Raw genomic sequence first — 17411 nt, 5'->3', positions numbered from 1 at the left:
TCTTTTAATGGAGCATTTAGTCCATTGACATTTAAGGTTAATATTGTTATGTGTGAACTTGATCCTGTCTTATGATATTAACTGGTTATTTTACTCGTTAGTTGATGCAGTTTTTCTCCAGCCTCGATGGTCTTTACATTTTGGCATGTTTTTGCAATGGCTGGTACCGGTTGTTCCTTTCCATGTTTAGGGCTTCCTTCAGGTCTCTTGTAAGGCAGGCCTGGTGGTGACAAAATCTCTAAGCATTTGCTTATCTGTAAAGGATTTTATTTCTCCTTCACTGATGAAGCTTAGTTTGGCTGGATATGAAATTCTGGGTTGAAAATTCTTTTCTTAAGAACGTTGAATATTGGCCCCCACTCTCTTCTGGCTTGTAGAGTTTCTGCAGAGAGGTCTGCTGTTATTCTGATGGGCTTCCCTTTGTGGGTAACCCGACCTTTCTCTCCGGCTGCCCTTAAGATTTTTTCCTTCATTTCCACTTTGGTGAATCTGGCAATTATGTGTCTTGGAGTTGCTCTTCTGGAGGAGTATCTTTGTGGCGTTCTCTGTATTTCCTGAATTTGAATGTTGGCCTGCCCTACTAGGTTGGGGAAGTTCTCCTGGATGATATCCTGAAGAGTGTTTTCCAACTTGGTTCCATTTTCCCCCTCCTTTCAGGCACCCCAATCAGACGTAGATTTGGTCTTTTACATAATCCCATACTTCTTGCAGGCTTTGTTCATTCTTTTTCTTCTTCTTTTTTCTTTTGGTTTCTCTTCTCGCTTCATTTCATTCATTTGATCCTCAATCGCTGATACTCTTTCTTCCAGTTGATCGAGTCGGTTACTGAAGCTTGTGCATTTGTCATGTATTTCTCGTGTCATGGTTTTCATCTCTGTCATTTCGTTTATGATCTTCTCTGCATTAATTATCTAGCTGTCAATTCTTCCACTTTTTTACAAGATTTTTAGTTTCTTTGCGCTGGGAACGTAATTCCTCCTTTAGCTCTGAGAGGTTTGATGGACTGAAGCCTTCTTCTCTCATCTCGTCAAAGTCATTCTCTGACCAGCTTTGATCCGTTCCTGGCGGTGGGCTGCGCTCCTTTCCAGGGGGAGATGCGCTCTTATTTTTTGAATTTCCAGCTTTTCTGCCCTGCTTCTTCCCCATCTTTGTGGTTTTATCTGTCTCTGGACTTTGATGATGGTGACGTACTGATGGGGTTTTGGTATAGGTGTCCTTCCTGTTTGATAGTTTTCCGTCTGACAGTCAGAAGGACTGTCTGTTGGTCTGTTGGAGATTGCTTGAGGTCCACTCCAGACCCTGTTTGCCTGGGTATCAGCAGCAGAGGTTGCCGAAGATAGAATATTGCTGAACAGCGAGTGTACCTGTCTGATTCTTTCTTTGGAAGTTTCCTCTCAGGGGTGATGCCACCCTGTGAGGTGTGGGGTGTCAGCCTGCCCTAGTGGGGGATTTCTCCCAGCTAGGCTACTCAGGGGTCAGGACCCACCTGAGCAGGCAGTCTGTCCGTTCTCAGATCTCAACCTCCGCGTTAGGAGATCCACGGCTCTCCCCAAAGCTGTCAGACAGAGTCGTTCGCGTCTGCACTGCCCCCGCTCTTTCCCCTAATGGACTGCAGCTGTGCGCTGTCCGCAGAGGTAGAGTCTACAGAGACAGGCAGGCTTCCTTGAGCTGCTGTGAGCTCCACCCAGTTCGAGCTTCCCAGCGGCTTTGTTTACCTACTTAAGCCTCAGCAATGGCGGGCGCCCCTCCCCCAGCCTCACTGCTGCCTTGCGGATAGATCGCCGCAGACGGCTGTGTTAGCAGTGAGGGAGGCTCAGTGGGTGTGGGACCCTCCCGGCCAGGTGTGGGATATATTCTCCTGGTGTGCCTGTTTCCTTAAAGCGCAGTATTGGGGTGGGAGTTACCCGATTTTCCAGGTGTTGTGTGTCTCAGTTCCCCTGGCTAGGAAAAGGGATTCCCTTCCCCCTTGCGCTTCCAGGTGAGGCGATGCCTCGCCCTGCTTCAGCTCACGCTGGTCAGGCTGCAGCAGCTGACCAGCACCGATTGTCCGGCACTCCCTAGAGAGATGACCCCAGTACCTCAGTTGAAAATGCAGAAATCACCGGTCTTCTGTGTCGCTGGCGCTGGGAGTTGGAGACTGGAGCTGTTCCTATTCGGCCATCTTGCTCCGCCCCCCCCCATTTCATTTCTAATTGAGTTTATTTGGATATTCTCTCTTTTTTTTTTTTTTTTTTTTTTTGGTTAATCTCACCAATGGTCCACCAAATTTATTTATCTTTTCAAAGAACCAGCTTTTCATTTCATTTATCTTTTGTATTTCTTTTGTTTGTTTCTATTTCATTTAGTTCTGCTCTGATCTTTGTTATTTCTTTTTTTTCTGCTGGGTTTGGGTTTGCTTTGTTCCTATTTCTCTAGTTCCTTGAGTTGTGACCTTATGTCGTCTATTTGTGCTCTTTTGGACTCCTTGATGTAGGCATTTAGTGCTATGAATTTTCCTCTTAGCACTGCTTTTGCTGTATCCCACAGGTTTTGATGGGGTGTGTCAGTATTATCATTCAGTTCAAATAATTTTTTAATTTCCATCTTGATTTCATTATTGATCAATGATTATTCAGAAGTAGGTTATTTAATTTATATGTAGTTGTGTGCTTTTGAGGATTCCTACTGGAGCTGATTTCCAATTTTATTCCACTGTGGTGCAAACAAGTATTTGATATAATTTCCATTTTCTTACATTTATTGAGACTTATTTTGTGGCCTATTATATGATCCATCTTGGAGAATGTTCCATGTGCTGATGAATAGAATGTATATTCTGTGGTTGCTGGGTAAAATGTTCTGTAAATATCTGTTAAGTTCATTTGTTCTAGGGTATAGTGTAAGTTCATTGTTTCTTTGTTGACTTTCTGTCTTGACCTGTCTAGTGCTGTCAGTGAAGTATTAAAGTTCCCCACTGTTATCATGTTGCTCTCTATCTCATTTATTGGGTCTAGTAGTAATTGTTTTATAAATTTGGGAGCTCAGTGTTAGGTGCATATATATTTAGAATTGTGATATATTCCTGTTGGATTAGTCCTTTTATCATTATATAATGTCCCTCTTCATCTTTTCTAACTGTTGTTACTTTAAAGTTTGTTTTGGTGATATAAAAATAGCTACTCCTGCTCACTATTCCTGTCCATTTGCATGGAATATCTTTTTCCACCATTTTCCCCTAAGTTTATGTGAGTCCTTATGTGTTAGGTAGGTCTCCTGAAGACCTCAGAAACTTGGTTGGTGAATTCTTATCCATTCTGTATCTTTTAAGTGGAACATTTAGGACATTTACATTCAATGTTAGCATTGAGATGTAAGGTATTATTCTATTTATCATGCTATTAGTTGCCTGAATACCTTGTTTTTTTTCATTGTGTGATTGTTATATAAGTCCGGTTAGATTTATGCTTTAAGAAGGTTCTATTTTGGTGTAATTTTTGAAATCCCTATTTTTTTTTTTTAATTATACTTCAAGTTCTAGGGTATATGTGCACAACGTGCAGGTTTGTTACATATGTATGCATGTGCCATGTGGGTGCGCTGCACCCATTAACTCGTCATTTACATTAGGTATGTCTCCTAATGCTATCCCACCCTACCCCACGACAGGCCCCAGTGTGTGATGTTCCCCACCCTGTGTCCAAGTGTTCTCATTGTTCAATTCCCACCTATGAGTGAGAATATGTGATGCTTGGTTTTCTGTCCTTGTGATAGTTTGCTCAGAATGATGGTTTTCAGCTTCATCCATGTCCCTACAAAGAACATGAATTCATCCTTTTTGATGGCTGCATAGTATTTCATGGTGTATATGTGCCACATTTTCTTAATCAGTCTATCACTGATGGACATTTGGGTTGGTTCCAAGTCTTTGCTATTGTGAATAGTGTCGCAATAAACACACATGTGCATGTGTCTTTACAGCAGCATGATTTATAATCCTTTGGGTATATACCCAGTAATGGGATGGCTGGGTCTCCTGTCTTGGGTGTATATATATTTAAAATATTTAGTTCTTCTTCTTGCATTGAACAGTTTATCATTATGTAATGCCCTTCTCTGACTTTTCTTATCATTGTTGATTTAAAGTCTATTTTTACTGAAATTAAAAGAGCAATTCCTGCTTCTTTCTGTTTTCCATCTATTCAAGCAATCTCTTGTTTGCATCTTTGCTACTGTGAGCCAAACATTGTTCAACATTTCTTCTGTGAGGTACCTCAGATTATTCCCTTGTCTTGTTCCAATCCTCTCATCAGCCAGATGATTCTTCTTTCAGTAGCTATTTTTGTTGGGTACAGTTTTAGCTTGATATTCTCTTGTCTTATGATTTTGTCACAGCTTTCGTTCTGAAAATATTCTCAACCACAGGTTCTACCAAGGCCTTTAATACCTTTGCCTCCCACCCGTCAGCTGTGCCCTCTTCTGTGGCACAGTCCTGCCTGTGTACGTGCATCCCAGCTCTAGCCACTGCATGAAGCAGGACAAGGTGCTGTCCGTGTTCTGTGTGATCCTTATCCTCATGACAAAGCCACTGATCTATAAAACAAAGAGATAAAGAGACCTTCAAGAGGGTGATAAAAAGCAACATGTTTACCTCTGCAAGAATACCATTTGGGCAAGTATTAATATTATTAAAAGGAAGATATGAGTAAAAATATGTAAGGGACGTTTTGTAGGTCACAAGAATACATAGGTAGAGAGAGTTGTGAACCTGGCATCCTGGATTCCTTGTGCCATTGTGTTCAGCTACCACCAAGTGATTTGTCTGAGGCAGTGTCACTGATATTAAAATATAATTTAAAATCTAGTTTCTGCAATAGAATCTAGGTAGATTGAACCCTATGTTTTGATAACACATGTGCTGATAGATATTATATGTAGAGAAATGACAAGAACGTAGGAAACCAGACAGACTGTTCTTTTCTTCATCGGTTTTTTAGTTGTTTTTAAATAAATTATAATATGTATATTTGAGATTTATAATAAGATGTAGAATACATATATAGCAAAACAGTTAATATAGTGATGTAAATCAACACATATATCATTTTGCATAGTTATTTTGGGTACAAGAGCAACTAAAATCTACTTATTTTACAAAAATTCCTAATACAATTTTCCTGACCATTGTCTTCTGTGTACATGATATCTCCAAACCTTTCCATCCTGCATAATCTGCTACTTCATATCCTTTAGCTTATATCTCTCCATTTTGCCTCCTCCCCTCCACCTACCTCTGCCCCTCATAACCAGTTTTATTTTCTATGTCTATATATTTGATCTTTTCTCACAAAATACATATATATGTGCAATCATGCAATGATTTTTTTCTGTGTCTGGCTTGGTTAAATTTTTCTAAGTTTTTTTTTAATGTCATAAATGGAATTGTTTTCTTCATTTATTTTCAGCCAGGTTATTATTTGTGTATAAAAATGCTCCTGAGGTTTGGGCGTGGTGGCTCACATCTGTATTCCCAGCACTTTGGGAGGCCGAGGTGGGCAGATCACCTGAGGTCAGGAGTTTCAGACCAGCCTGGCCAACATGGTAAAACCCTGTCTCTACTAAAAACACAAAAATTAGCTGGGCATGGTGGCATATACCTGTAGTCCCAGATACTCAGGAGGCTGAGGCAGAAGAATCGCTTGAACCTGGGAGGTGGAGGTTGCAGTGAGCAAATGAAGAAAACAATTCCATTTATGACATTAAAAAAAACACTTAGAGAGAAATTTAACCAAACCAGACACAGAAAAAAAAATTGCATGATTGCACGTACACATGCATGTATGCAGTGAGCAACCTCCACCTAGGTGACAGATGGAAACACTGTCTCAAAAAACAAACAAACAAACAAACAACAACAACAAAAATACCTACTGACTTTTGTATGTTTACTTTATATCCTACAACTCTCTAAATTCATTTATTAATTCCAACACTGCAATCTCCGGGGTTTGTGCAGACTCTGGGGTTTTCTACGTATAGTATTATGTCATTTGTAATTAGAGATAATTTTACTTCTACCTGTCTGATTAGGATGCCTTTTATTGTGAATGAGGTTGTATTCCGTGGGCCTGACTGTTATTATTATATAGCAATGCTAGTGATTTTTGTACATTGATTTTATTTCTGATATCTCTGGCTAGTACTGGAAGCACCACTTTGAGTAGATTTGGCAAGAATAAGCATCCCTGCCTTGTACTCAATCTTAATGGAAAACTTCCTGCTTTTCCCTGTTGATTATAATATTAGCTGTGGATTATGCATAAATGGCCTTTATTATGTTGAGGAATTTTCCTGCTATACCTAAACTGTTAAGAGTTTTTATCAAGAAACGGTGTTGAACTTTGTCAAGTGTTTTTCCTGAGTCAACTAAGATAATCATGTGCTATTTTTTTAATGTGACATATCACATTGATTGATTTCCATATGTTAAACCAGTCTTCCATGCCAGGGATAAATTCCACTTGGTAATGATGTATAATCTTTTTTGATAAGCTGTTGAATGCAGTTTGCTTACTTTTTTAACTTTTATTTTAAGTTCAGGGGTACATGTGCAGGTTTGTTATGTAGGTAAACTCATGTCACAAGAGTTTGTTATACAGATTATTTCATCAGGCAGGTATTAAGCCTAGTACCCATTAGTTATTTTTCCTGATCCTCTCTCTCCTCCATACTCTACACCCTCCAGTAGGCCCCAGTGTCTGCTGTTCCCCTCTATGTGTCCATGTGTTCTCCTCATTGAGTTCCCACTTAGAAGTGTGAACAGGTGGTATTTGGTTTTCTATTCCTGCTTTAGTTTGCTAAGGATAATGACCTCCAGCTTTATCCATGTTCCTACAAAAAACATGATCCTATTATTTTTATGGCTGTATTACATGGTGTATATGTATCACATTTTCTTTATCCAGTCTACCATTGATGATCATTGCTATTGTGAATAGTGCTGCAATGAACATATGTATGCATATGTCTTTATGATAGAAAGATTTATATTCCTTTGGGTATGTTCCCAAATGGGATTGTTGGATCGAATGGTAGTTCTGTTTTAAGGTCTTTGAGGAATCGCTGCACTGTTTTCCACAATGGTTGAACTAATTTACACTCCCACAAACAATGTATAAGCACTCCTTTTTCTCTGAAACCTCACTAGCATCTGTTATTTTTTGACTTTTTAACTAATAACCATTCTGACTGGTGTGAGATTGCATCTCATTGTGGTTTTAATTTGCATTTCTCTAATGATCAGTAATATTGAGCTTTTAAAAATATGATTGTTGGCTGCATGTATTTATTCTTTCAAAAAGTGTTCATGTGCTTTGCCCAGTTTTAAAGGAGTTGTTAATCTACAAGTCCCTTGTAGATGCTGAGTATTAGACCTTTGTCAGATGCAATTTGCAAATATCTTCTTCCATTCTGTAGGTTGTCAGATTACTCTGTTGATAGTTTCTTTTGTTATGCAAAGCTCTTTAGTTTAATTAGATCCCATTTGTCAATTTTTACTTTTGTTCCAATTGCTTTTGGCATCTTTGTCATGAAATGTTTGCCCATGCCTATGTCCAGAATAGTATCGTCTATGTTGTCTTCCAGGGTTTTTACAGTTTTGGGTTTCACATTCAAGTCTTTAATCCATCTTGAGTTAATTTTTATATATGATTTAAAGAAGGGGTCCAGTTTCAATCTTCTGCATGTAATTAGCAAGTTATTCCAGCACCATTTATTAAATAGAAAGTTCTTTCCTTGTTGCTTGTTTTTGTTAACTTTGTCAAAGACCATATAGTTGTAGGTGTGTGGCCTTATTTCTTGTGTTTTCTATTTTGTTCCATTAGTCTATGTATCTGTTTTGTACCAGTACCATGCTGTTTTAGTTACCATAGCCCTGTAGTATAGTTTGAAGCCAGGAAGCATAATGTCTCCAGCTTTGTTCATTTTGCTTAGGATTGTCTTGGCTATTCATTCTTTTTTGGTTCCATTTAAATTTTAAAGTAATTTTTCCTAGTTCTGTAAAGAATGTTATTGGAAAATTTATAGGAATAGTATTGAATCTACAAATTGCTTTGGGCAATATGCCATTTTAATCATACTGATTCTTCTTATCCATGAGCATGAAAAGTTTTTTGCATTTGTTTGTGTCATCTCTGATTTCTTTGAGCAATGTTTTATAGTTCTTACAGAGATCTTTCACCTCCATGATTAGCTGTATGTCTAGGTATTTTATTCTTTTTGTAACAATTGTGAATGAGGTTGCATTCCCTGGGCCTGATTGTTACTACTACATAGAAGTGCTAGTGATTTTTGTACATTAATTTTTATCCTGAGACTTTGCTGAAGTTTTTTGTCAGCTTAAGAAGCTTTGGGGCAAAGACTATGGGGTTTTCTAGATATAGGATCACATCATTTGCAAACATGGCTATTCTGACTTCCTCTCTTCCTATTTGGATGTCCCTTATTTCTTTCTCTTGTGTGGCTGCTCTGACCAGGACTTCCAATACTATGTTGAGTAGAAGTGGTGAGAGAGGGCCTCCTTGTCTTGTGCAGGTTTTCAAGAAGAATACTTGCAGTTTTTGCCCGTTCAGTATGATGCTAGCTGTAAATTTTTGGGGGTTTTTTTGGTTTGTTTGTTGTTGTTGTTGTTGTTGTTTCATCTCCATTAAAATATCAGGGATGATTTATTGAGGTTTTTTATTATTATTATACTTTAAGCTCTAGGGTACATGTGCATAATGTTCAGGTTTGTTACATATATATACTTGTGCCATGTTGGTGTGCTGCACCCAAGCTGTAAATTTTTGATAGATGGCTCTTCTTATTTTGAGGTATGTTCCTTCAATACGTAGTTAGTTGAGAGTTTTTAACATGAATGTATGTTGAATTTTATCAAAAGCCTCTTCTGCATCTATTGAGATAATCATGTGTTCTTTGTCTTTAGTTCTGTTTTTGTGATGAGTCACATTTATTGATTAGCCTATGTTGAGCCAAGCTTACATTCCAGGAATAAAGCCTATTTGATCATGGTAGATAAGCTTTTTGATGTGTTCCTGGGTTTGGTTTGCCAGTATTTTGTTGAGGATTTTTGAATCCATGTTCATCAAGGATATTGGCCTGATGTTTTCTCTTTTGTTGTGTCTCTGCCAGGCTTTGGTTTCAGGATAATGTTGGCCTGATAGAACGAGTTTAGGAGGAGCTCTTCCTCCTCAATTTATTGGCATAGTTTCTGTATAAATGGTACCAGTTATTCTTTGTGTATGTGGTAGAATTCAGCTATGAATCCATCTGGTCCTGGGCTTTTTTTTTGGTTGGTAGACTATTTATTACTGACTCAATTTCAGAGCTCATTCTTGGTCTATTTAGGGATTCGGTTTCTTCCTGGTTCAGTCTTGGGAGGGTGTATGTGTGCAGGAATGTGTCCGTTTCTTCTAGATTTTCTAGTTTATCTGCATAGATGTGTTCATTATATTCTCTGATGGTTACTTGTATTTCTGTGGGGTCAGTGGTCATATCCCCTTTGTCATTTCTAATTGTGTTTATTTGGATCTTCTCTATTTTCTTCTTTATTAATGTAGCTGGCAGTCTATCTACTTTATTAATTTTTTTTAAAAAAAACTGTTGGATTCATTGATCTTTTGAATGGTTTTTCATGTCTCAATCTCCTTCTGTTCAGCTCTGATTTTGGTTATTTCGTGTCTTCTGCTAGCTTTAGGTTTGGTTTGTTCTTAGTTTTCTGGGTCTTTTAGTTGTGATGTTAGGTTGTTAAATAGAGATCTTTATAAATTTTTTATTTTGGCATTGTGTGCTATAAATTTTCCTCTTAACGCTGCCATAGTTGTGTCCCTGAGATTCCAGTTTGTTATGTTCTTTTTTCTTTTTCTTTTTTTTTTTTTTTTGCATTTCTTTCAAAGAACTTCTTGGTTTCTGTCTTAATTTCATTATCTACCCAAAAGTCATTCAGGAGTAAGGTTATTCAATTTCCAAGTAATTTTATGATTTTGAGCAAATTTATTAGTCTTGATTTCTAATTTGTGCTGTTATCTGAGACAGCGGTTGTTATTATTTCAGTTCTTTTGCATTTACTGAGAAATTTTTTGTGTCCAATTGTGGTCAATTTTAGAGTATGTGCCATTTGGTGGTGAGAAGAATGTACATTCTGTTGTTTTGGGGTCAAGAGTTCTCTAGATGACTATTGGGTCCATTTGATGAAGCGCTGAGTTCAGATTCTAAGTATCTTTTTTAATTTACTGTCTTGATGATCTGTCTAACACTTTCAGTAAAATGTTAGTGGGATGTCAAAGTCTCCCACTATTATTATCTGGGAGTCTAAGTATCTTTGACAGTCTGTAAGAACTTCCTTTTCGAATCTGGGTGCTCCTCTATTGGGTGTGTGTGTATATATATATATATATATACACATACACATATATATTATATATATATATATTTAAGATTGTTAGATCTTCTTGTTTAATTGAACCCTTTACCATTATGTAATGTCCTTCTTTGTCTTTTTTGATATTTGTTAGTTTAAAGTCTATTTTGTCTGAAACTGGGACTGCAGCCCCTGCTTTTTTCTGTTCTCCATTTGCTTGGTAGATTTTTGTCCATCCCTTTATTTTGAGCCTATGAGTGTCACTGTATATGAGATGGGTGTCTTGAAGATAGCATACCAATGGACCTAGATTCTTCATACAGTTTGCCATTCTATGCCTTTTAATTGGGACATTTAGCTCATCTACATTCAAAGTTAGTATTGATATGTGTGAATTTGATCCTTTCATTGTGCTGTTAGCTGGTTATTATGCTGATTTGGTTGTGTGGTTGTTTTACAGTGTCACTGGTCTGTGAACTTCAGTATGTTTTTGTAGTGACTGGTAATGGTCTTTCCTTTCCATATTTAGTGCTTCCTTCAGGAGCTCTTATAAGGTACGTCTGGTGGTAGCAAATTCCCTCAGCATTGCTTGTCTGAAAAGGATCTTATTTCTCTTTTGTTTATGAAGTTTGGTTTGGCTGGATATGAAATTCTGGGTTGGAATTTATTTTCTTTAAGAATGTTAAATATTGGCCCCTAATATCTTTTGGCTTATAAGGTTTCTGCTGAGAGGTCCATTGTTAGTCTAATGGGCTTCCATTTGTAGATAACCTGACCTTTCTCTCTAGCTTTCTTTTCACATTTTTTCTTACACTTTGAACTTGGAAAATCTAATAATTATGTGTCTTGGAGGTGATCTTCTTGTTATATATCTTACTGTGGTTCTCTCATTTCCTGAATTTCAATGTTGGGCTCTCTAGCTAGGTTTGGGAAGTTATCATAGATTATATCCTGAAATGTTTTCAACTTGCTTACACTCTCCCCATCTCTTTAAAGGACACCAATGAATCATAGATGTAGTCTCTTTACATAATCCTGTATTTCTTCAAGGTTTTGCTTTCTCTATTCTTGTCTGACTGTCTTATTTCAGAAAGCCAGTCTTCAAGCTCTGAGATCCTTCCTTCTGCTTCACCTATTCTGATATTAATATTTGTGATTGCATTATGAAATTCTTGTAGTGTGTTCTTAGCTCTATCATGTCAATTACCTGCTTTTCTATGCTGGCTATTTTGTCTGTTAGCTCTTGCATCATTTTATGGTGATTCTTAGCTTCCTTGGTTTGGGTTTCAACATACCCCTGCATCTCAACGACCTTTGTTCCTATCCGTATTTTGAATTCTAGTTCACTCATTTCAGCTATCTCAACCCTGTTCATAACCCTTGCTGGAGAGGTAGTGTAGTCATTAGGAGAAGAAAAGGTACTCTGACTTTTTGATTGTCAGAAGTCTTCTGCTTGTCCTTTCTCCTCTTTGTGGGCTGATGTTCCTTCAATCTTTGATGTTGCTGACTTTTGGATTTTTTTTTATCCTATTTGATGCCTTGAGGGTTTCATTGTAGTATAAGGTGGATTCAACCAACTGGCTTCATTTTTGAAAGATTTTAGTGGGCCAGCAGTCAGCTACCAATTCCTGGACTGCATGCTCTAACTCTTGGGAACTTGTATTGGGCCCTGACTTTGTTCTCTGGCTCCTTGAAGTTAAGAATCCCCTACGCTGAGGGGACTGATGTGCTTCCAGACTATTGGTCACTACACTCTGATGTATGGTGCCAGACAAAGCATTTCATAGTGCATTGGCAGTGGGATCTGTCCTCATTCTCACATGTCAGCAGCAACAGCAACAACACTGCAATAGGGTACACACTCATTGGCTGTGGCAGGGTACTAGCAGGTGCCAGGTTACCTGCCTTCATATGGGTATTACCTACAGTGGCAGAGGCAGAATGACTCTGGAGGCATTGGGGCACCTGAATGGTTACCATGCACATGGTCATGCTGCTGGTGGTGTTAGAACAGGGGCAGGGCATTGGTGGGTACAGGTTTGTGTACATTAGCTGTGTGCTGCAGGCAGCAGTGGTCACTCTGGGCAATGGAGTGTCCACTGTTCTCTGTGCCTCGTTTCACTCCCATGGAAGTGCTGGTGCAAGGGCAGGGTCCTGGTGGGGTAAGGTTGGCTGGCTCTGTGTCTGCCAAGGCTCCTATTGCAATAGTGGTCAGGTAGGGGGAAAGGGGAGGAGTGGACTCCCACCACAGCAGTGGTAGGGCAAAGTGCACACACATAGGTGTGCTGGTGAGGCAAGGAAGGCAAAACCCACTAGGCACACCCACACTGAAAAAGTGATGTTGGGGGTTGCCATGAGCACAGGGGAAGCTGCAGTTTGGGGAGGGAGCAGGCAGACTGGTAGATGGCAGTAGGGGCTGCCTCTCTTGAGTTCTCCTTTGGTTGAGCATGATCTGCCAGCACAGGAACTGTAATGTGAACCCTGAGGGCACCCAAAGCTGCCCTGCAAGCCAGGCAGGGGTTCTGCAAGAGGCCAGCAGACCAAGGGTGCTCAGGTCAAACCAGACCCACCTAATGGGCACAACCACACTGCAGAGTTCAGATCCAAGAGTTCTGCTAGTGCTAAATTCTCTTGTGGAAGCAGCCAAGGGAGATGAGCTTCTCTCACCCTGCTCCACTACAGATGCTTCCACATTATATCCTCTGGGCTCTGCCTCAGCTGGTGTGCTGCCCCTACCACTTCTCTAAACATCTCTCACAGACAACTCAAGCATCTGTAGTGGTCAAGGGGTCTCCTCCTATTGGGATTCCCAAGGCCCATTGTGTGAGTGGGTTGCTCCTCGCCAGTTCAACTTGCCCATTCTGCTTGGATCACTGGGAGCCAGAAACAAGTCCTGGTGCATGGTAGCCTGGTTCAGGGTTCCCAGCTTCCTCCTGCTTCAAGCCAGCTTCTGGGTCTTCCCTCTGTCCACTCTCAGTGCCTTCCTTCTGAAGATCTGTTAGGAGTGTGCCAGTCATCTTGGTCTCTCAGTGGAAGCTGTTCCACCTGACTGTGTCTAGTTGGCCTTCTTGTCCTCTCTCCAGTTTGCTATTATTTCACTGAGGATTTTTGTATCAAAAGTCTATTTGCATCTGAGATATTTGGCCAAAGCTTTCTTTTCATGCAGTGTCTTTTTCTGACTTATGTATCCAGGTAATGCTGACCTCATAAAATGTGTCTGGAAGTATTTTCTCTGGCTTTATTTTTTAGAAGAGTTTGAGAAGTATTGGTAATAATTCTTCTCTGAATATTTGGTAGAATTCAGCTATGAAGCCATCTAGACCTGGGCTTTTCTTTGTTGGAGGGTTTTTAATTACTACTTCAGTTTATTTGTCATTGGACTGTTTAGGCTTTCTATTTCTCCCTGATTCCATCTTGGTAAGTTTTACTTTTCCAGGATTTTATTCCTCTAGTGTTATCCAACTTGTTAGCACATAATAGTTCATAATAGTTCCTTTTATTTCTGAGATGTCTGATGTAATGTCTCCATTTTCATTTATGATTTTATTTATTTGAGTTTTCTCTTTTTTTCTGTTAATCTAGTTAAGGGTTTGTCAATTTTGTTTATTTCAATGAAACAACCTTTGTTTTATCAATTTTTTTCTATCAATTTTTTCTGGTTTTTATTTATTTGTTTATTTCTTTGTTTTATCAAATTTTTTCTATCAATTTTTTTCTGGTTTTTATTTATTTGATTTATTTCTGTTCTAATCTTTATTATATCCTTTCTTCTGCTGACTTTGATTTTAGTTTGTTCTCTTATTTAGTTCCTTGAAGCATAATATTAGGCTATGTATTTGGGATCTTTTTTAATGTAGTCATTTATTGGTATAAGCATCTCTCTTAGAACTGTTTTTGCTGTATCCCACAGGTTCTGTCATGTCATACTTCCATTGTTGTTTGTCTCAAATTATTAAATTCTCTTCTGATTTCTTCTGTGAGCTATTGGTTGTTCGGGATCATGTTGCTTAATTTTCATGTATTTGTGAATTTTCCAAAATTTCTCCTGTTAATGATTTCTAGTTTCATACTGTTGTGGTCAGAAACAATACTAAATATAATTTCAATCTTATTGAAATTATTAAGACTTGTCTTGTGGTCTAACATTTGGTCTATCCTGAAGAATGTTTCACATGCACTAGAGAATATTTATTATGCTGCTGTTTAATGGAAAGTTTTGCATGTGTCTGTTAGACCCATTTGGTCTGAAGCGCAATTCAAGTCCAATATTTCCTTGTTTATTTTTTGTCTGGTTGACCTATCCGTTGTTGAAAGTGGAGTATTGGAGTTCCCTACTATTATTGCATTGCTATCCATTTCTTTCTTTATGTCCGTTAATATTTGCTCTATATATGTAGGTACTCCAATGTTGGGTTCATATATAGTTACAATTGTTATGTTTCCTCAATGAATTGACTGCCTAATTACTAAATAATGACCTTCTTTGTCTCTTGTGACAATTTTTGATTTGAAGTTTATTTTACCTTATGTAAGCATAGCCACTTCTGTTCTCTTTAGATTACTATTTGCATAAAATGGGTCACAAGCAGACTCAGTGAAACTGTGTTCCAGGGCTCAAAATGGTTTTGAAATGGCTGTGGACCTGGGATTCTGTGCTCAGTGTCCTGCTGAACTACTGTGGCTCCTGTAATGTGGGCTCAGATTCCCTCTCTGGAACATAGGTAAACACAACTCTCCAACAAATCTAGGGGCTGTGACACTGAGGCATTCCCCAATAGCCCAGTTCCAAAAAGCAGAGATGTAGCTGTGACTCTGATCCTGGGAATCAGGGTACAGCATTGACACAGCTCTAAGGAAGAAGGGGTGTTCCAGAGGCTCAAGCCCTGGCTAGCAGGGCACAACTGTCACTCCCCACACTAATGGGGCAGGGTATCAACTTGGGCACCAGGGGAGTAGGTATCTTGTAGTGATGACTCTGGAAGTAGGAAAAGGCAGTAGCCTGGGCTCCATAAGGCTGGGTACAGCAGCAGCAAGAACTCAGGAATGATGGGGTGGAGCTGTGGTTTGTTCTCTGGGGCTTGGAGAACAGGGCAACGATGGTCCTACTCCCTAGAGAGGCAGGGAGCCTCAGCATGTCAGATTCTACAAGGAAATCCAGATTCAGGCAGGTGGATATCTGTGGCTGTTTGACCCAGAGGGCAGCAGTCACAGCTCAGCCAAGACTCTGTTTCCCTGGAGACTGGGACACCACATCAGCTCAGGTGCCTGGAAGGCGGCTGCTTCACTGGGCCCTAGGCCGGGGACCCCACAGGGCTGGATGTGTGACTAATCCACAGGGCTGGGATTGCTCGTCCCCAAAGGACAGGATTCTGTCTTGACTCAGGCAGGGTGGCTCTGTTATACTGGACTCTGGGTGGCCAAGAGACAGGCAACACATGAGCTTAGTTGCCGGGGTATAGTTGCTCAGCTATAGGAGCAGAAGGTCAGATTCCTGAAGGAGCAGGAGCCACTAGGCAGAGGTGCAGGCCTGTGATTGCTCCACTGGGCCTGAACTTCTGGTTCCTGGCAGGCAACATGCCACATCAACTGGGGCACCTGGGGCATGTGGCTTCTCTGCTGGGAATAGGCTTTGAGTAGCCAAGGGATGAGATGCAGCAGCAAATGAGATGGGGGAGATTGTCAGCTTCTTCCCAAACAGTATGAAGCTGCAGCAGATTGTTCTTAGAGCATAGGAAGATTAAGCAGCTTGTTCTTAGGTGACAGGTAGCTGCAGCAGCTCAGCTGGTAAATGGTACACTGCCGTGTGTGAGCATGATGCAATAATGGCAGAAGCTGAGGGATGAAGGGGTACAGTGGCTATGGGCCCCTGGAACAGTAGCTCCAGTTTCAAGGTTGCACAGTGGCAGCTTGGACCACAGAGAGTGCATATGAGATGGGCTCCATCTCTGGAGTCGTGCAGCCTTTGGAACTCCAGGCAGCCTCCTAAGCTGGGCACAGGGCCTATGAGGTCTGTGGGCCTCATAAGTAGTGAAAACTGTAGGTGTCCATGACAGTGACAGGGGCTGCTGTGGCCTCCTGCTTACCTTTTCCTCACAGGGAGAAACCTACTCCTGGTTCCAAGCTGATCCCCGCTGGAGGGAATGGATGGCAGAAGCAAGGTGGTTTCTTCCTGCTCTAGGTGGCCATCCTGAGTTACTGTGCACCATAAAATTTCCACCACTCCCTTGCTGTGCTCCAGCATTCTCTTTTAGTCACTCTGGTCAAATTGTGGCTGCTTGTTGTTTTGGTACTTTTTTATAGGGGTGATGAACAGTAGCCACCTGTAATTGACCATCTTGCTAACATTACTCTGAATCTGTTCATTTGTTTTATTTCTGGTTGTTAAGCATGTATTTATATTCCAATAAAAATAAAATAACATAATGTATAAATAAAATATTTAGATCCGAGCAAAGACAGAAAGAGAGTAAGTGAATGAAAGAGAGAAATAGAGAAGAGGAGAAGAGCGCATGAAAGGGGAGCAGAGAAGCGAGGAGAGGAGAGGCGAGGGGAGGGAAGGGGAGGAGAGAGGAGGAGAGGGAAGAGGAAGGGAGGGGAGGGGAGGAAAGGGAAGGGGAGAGGAGGGGGGCATGGTGCAGGACGGCAATATTTGTTTGGGTTTATTCCCAAATAACCCTGTTCCTTCCACCTTACCCTTTGAGCCTACAGAAGGACGTAAATTTTTTAAAAAGGAAGTAGGCAAGAAAAAAATGGTAGGTGGAAAGGGCTACTGTCAAGGTGAAGAGTTGAGAAGATTCCTAGAGGTGCAAGGAAGTCAAAGCCAGCAATTTCTTGGCATAGGTGCACCTGGAGCATGCTTCATTGTAGCCTCCCAGAGACGGTGCAAGACCTCAGAAATGATGGCTATCATCGCATGTCTAGGGAGGCTGGACCCAAGTACCTGAGGCCTGAGCCTCCCAGGGATTCCAGGGCCTTAAGTTTGACCAGGGAGCAGCAGAAGCACCAGACCTAGGGGTAT

This window comes from Trachypithecus francoisi, unplaced genomic scaffold (genome assembly GCF_009764315.1).
Source record: "Trachypithecus francoisi isolate TF-2019V2 unplaced genomic scaffold, Tfra_2.0 Lachesis_group8, whole genome shotgun sequence".
Classification (NCBI taxonomy): Eukaryota; Metazoa; Chordata; class Mammalia; order Primates; family Cercopithecidae; genus Trachypithecus; species Trachypithecus francoisi.
The sequence above is the reverse complement of the archived record's forward strand: the minus strand, read 5'-3'. Positions refer to the sequence as shown.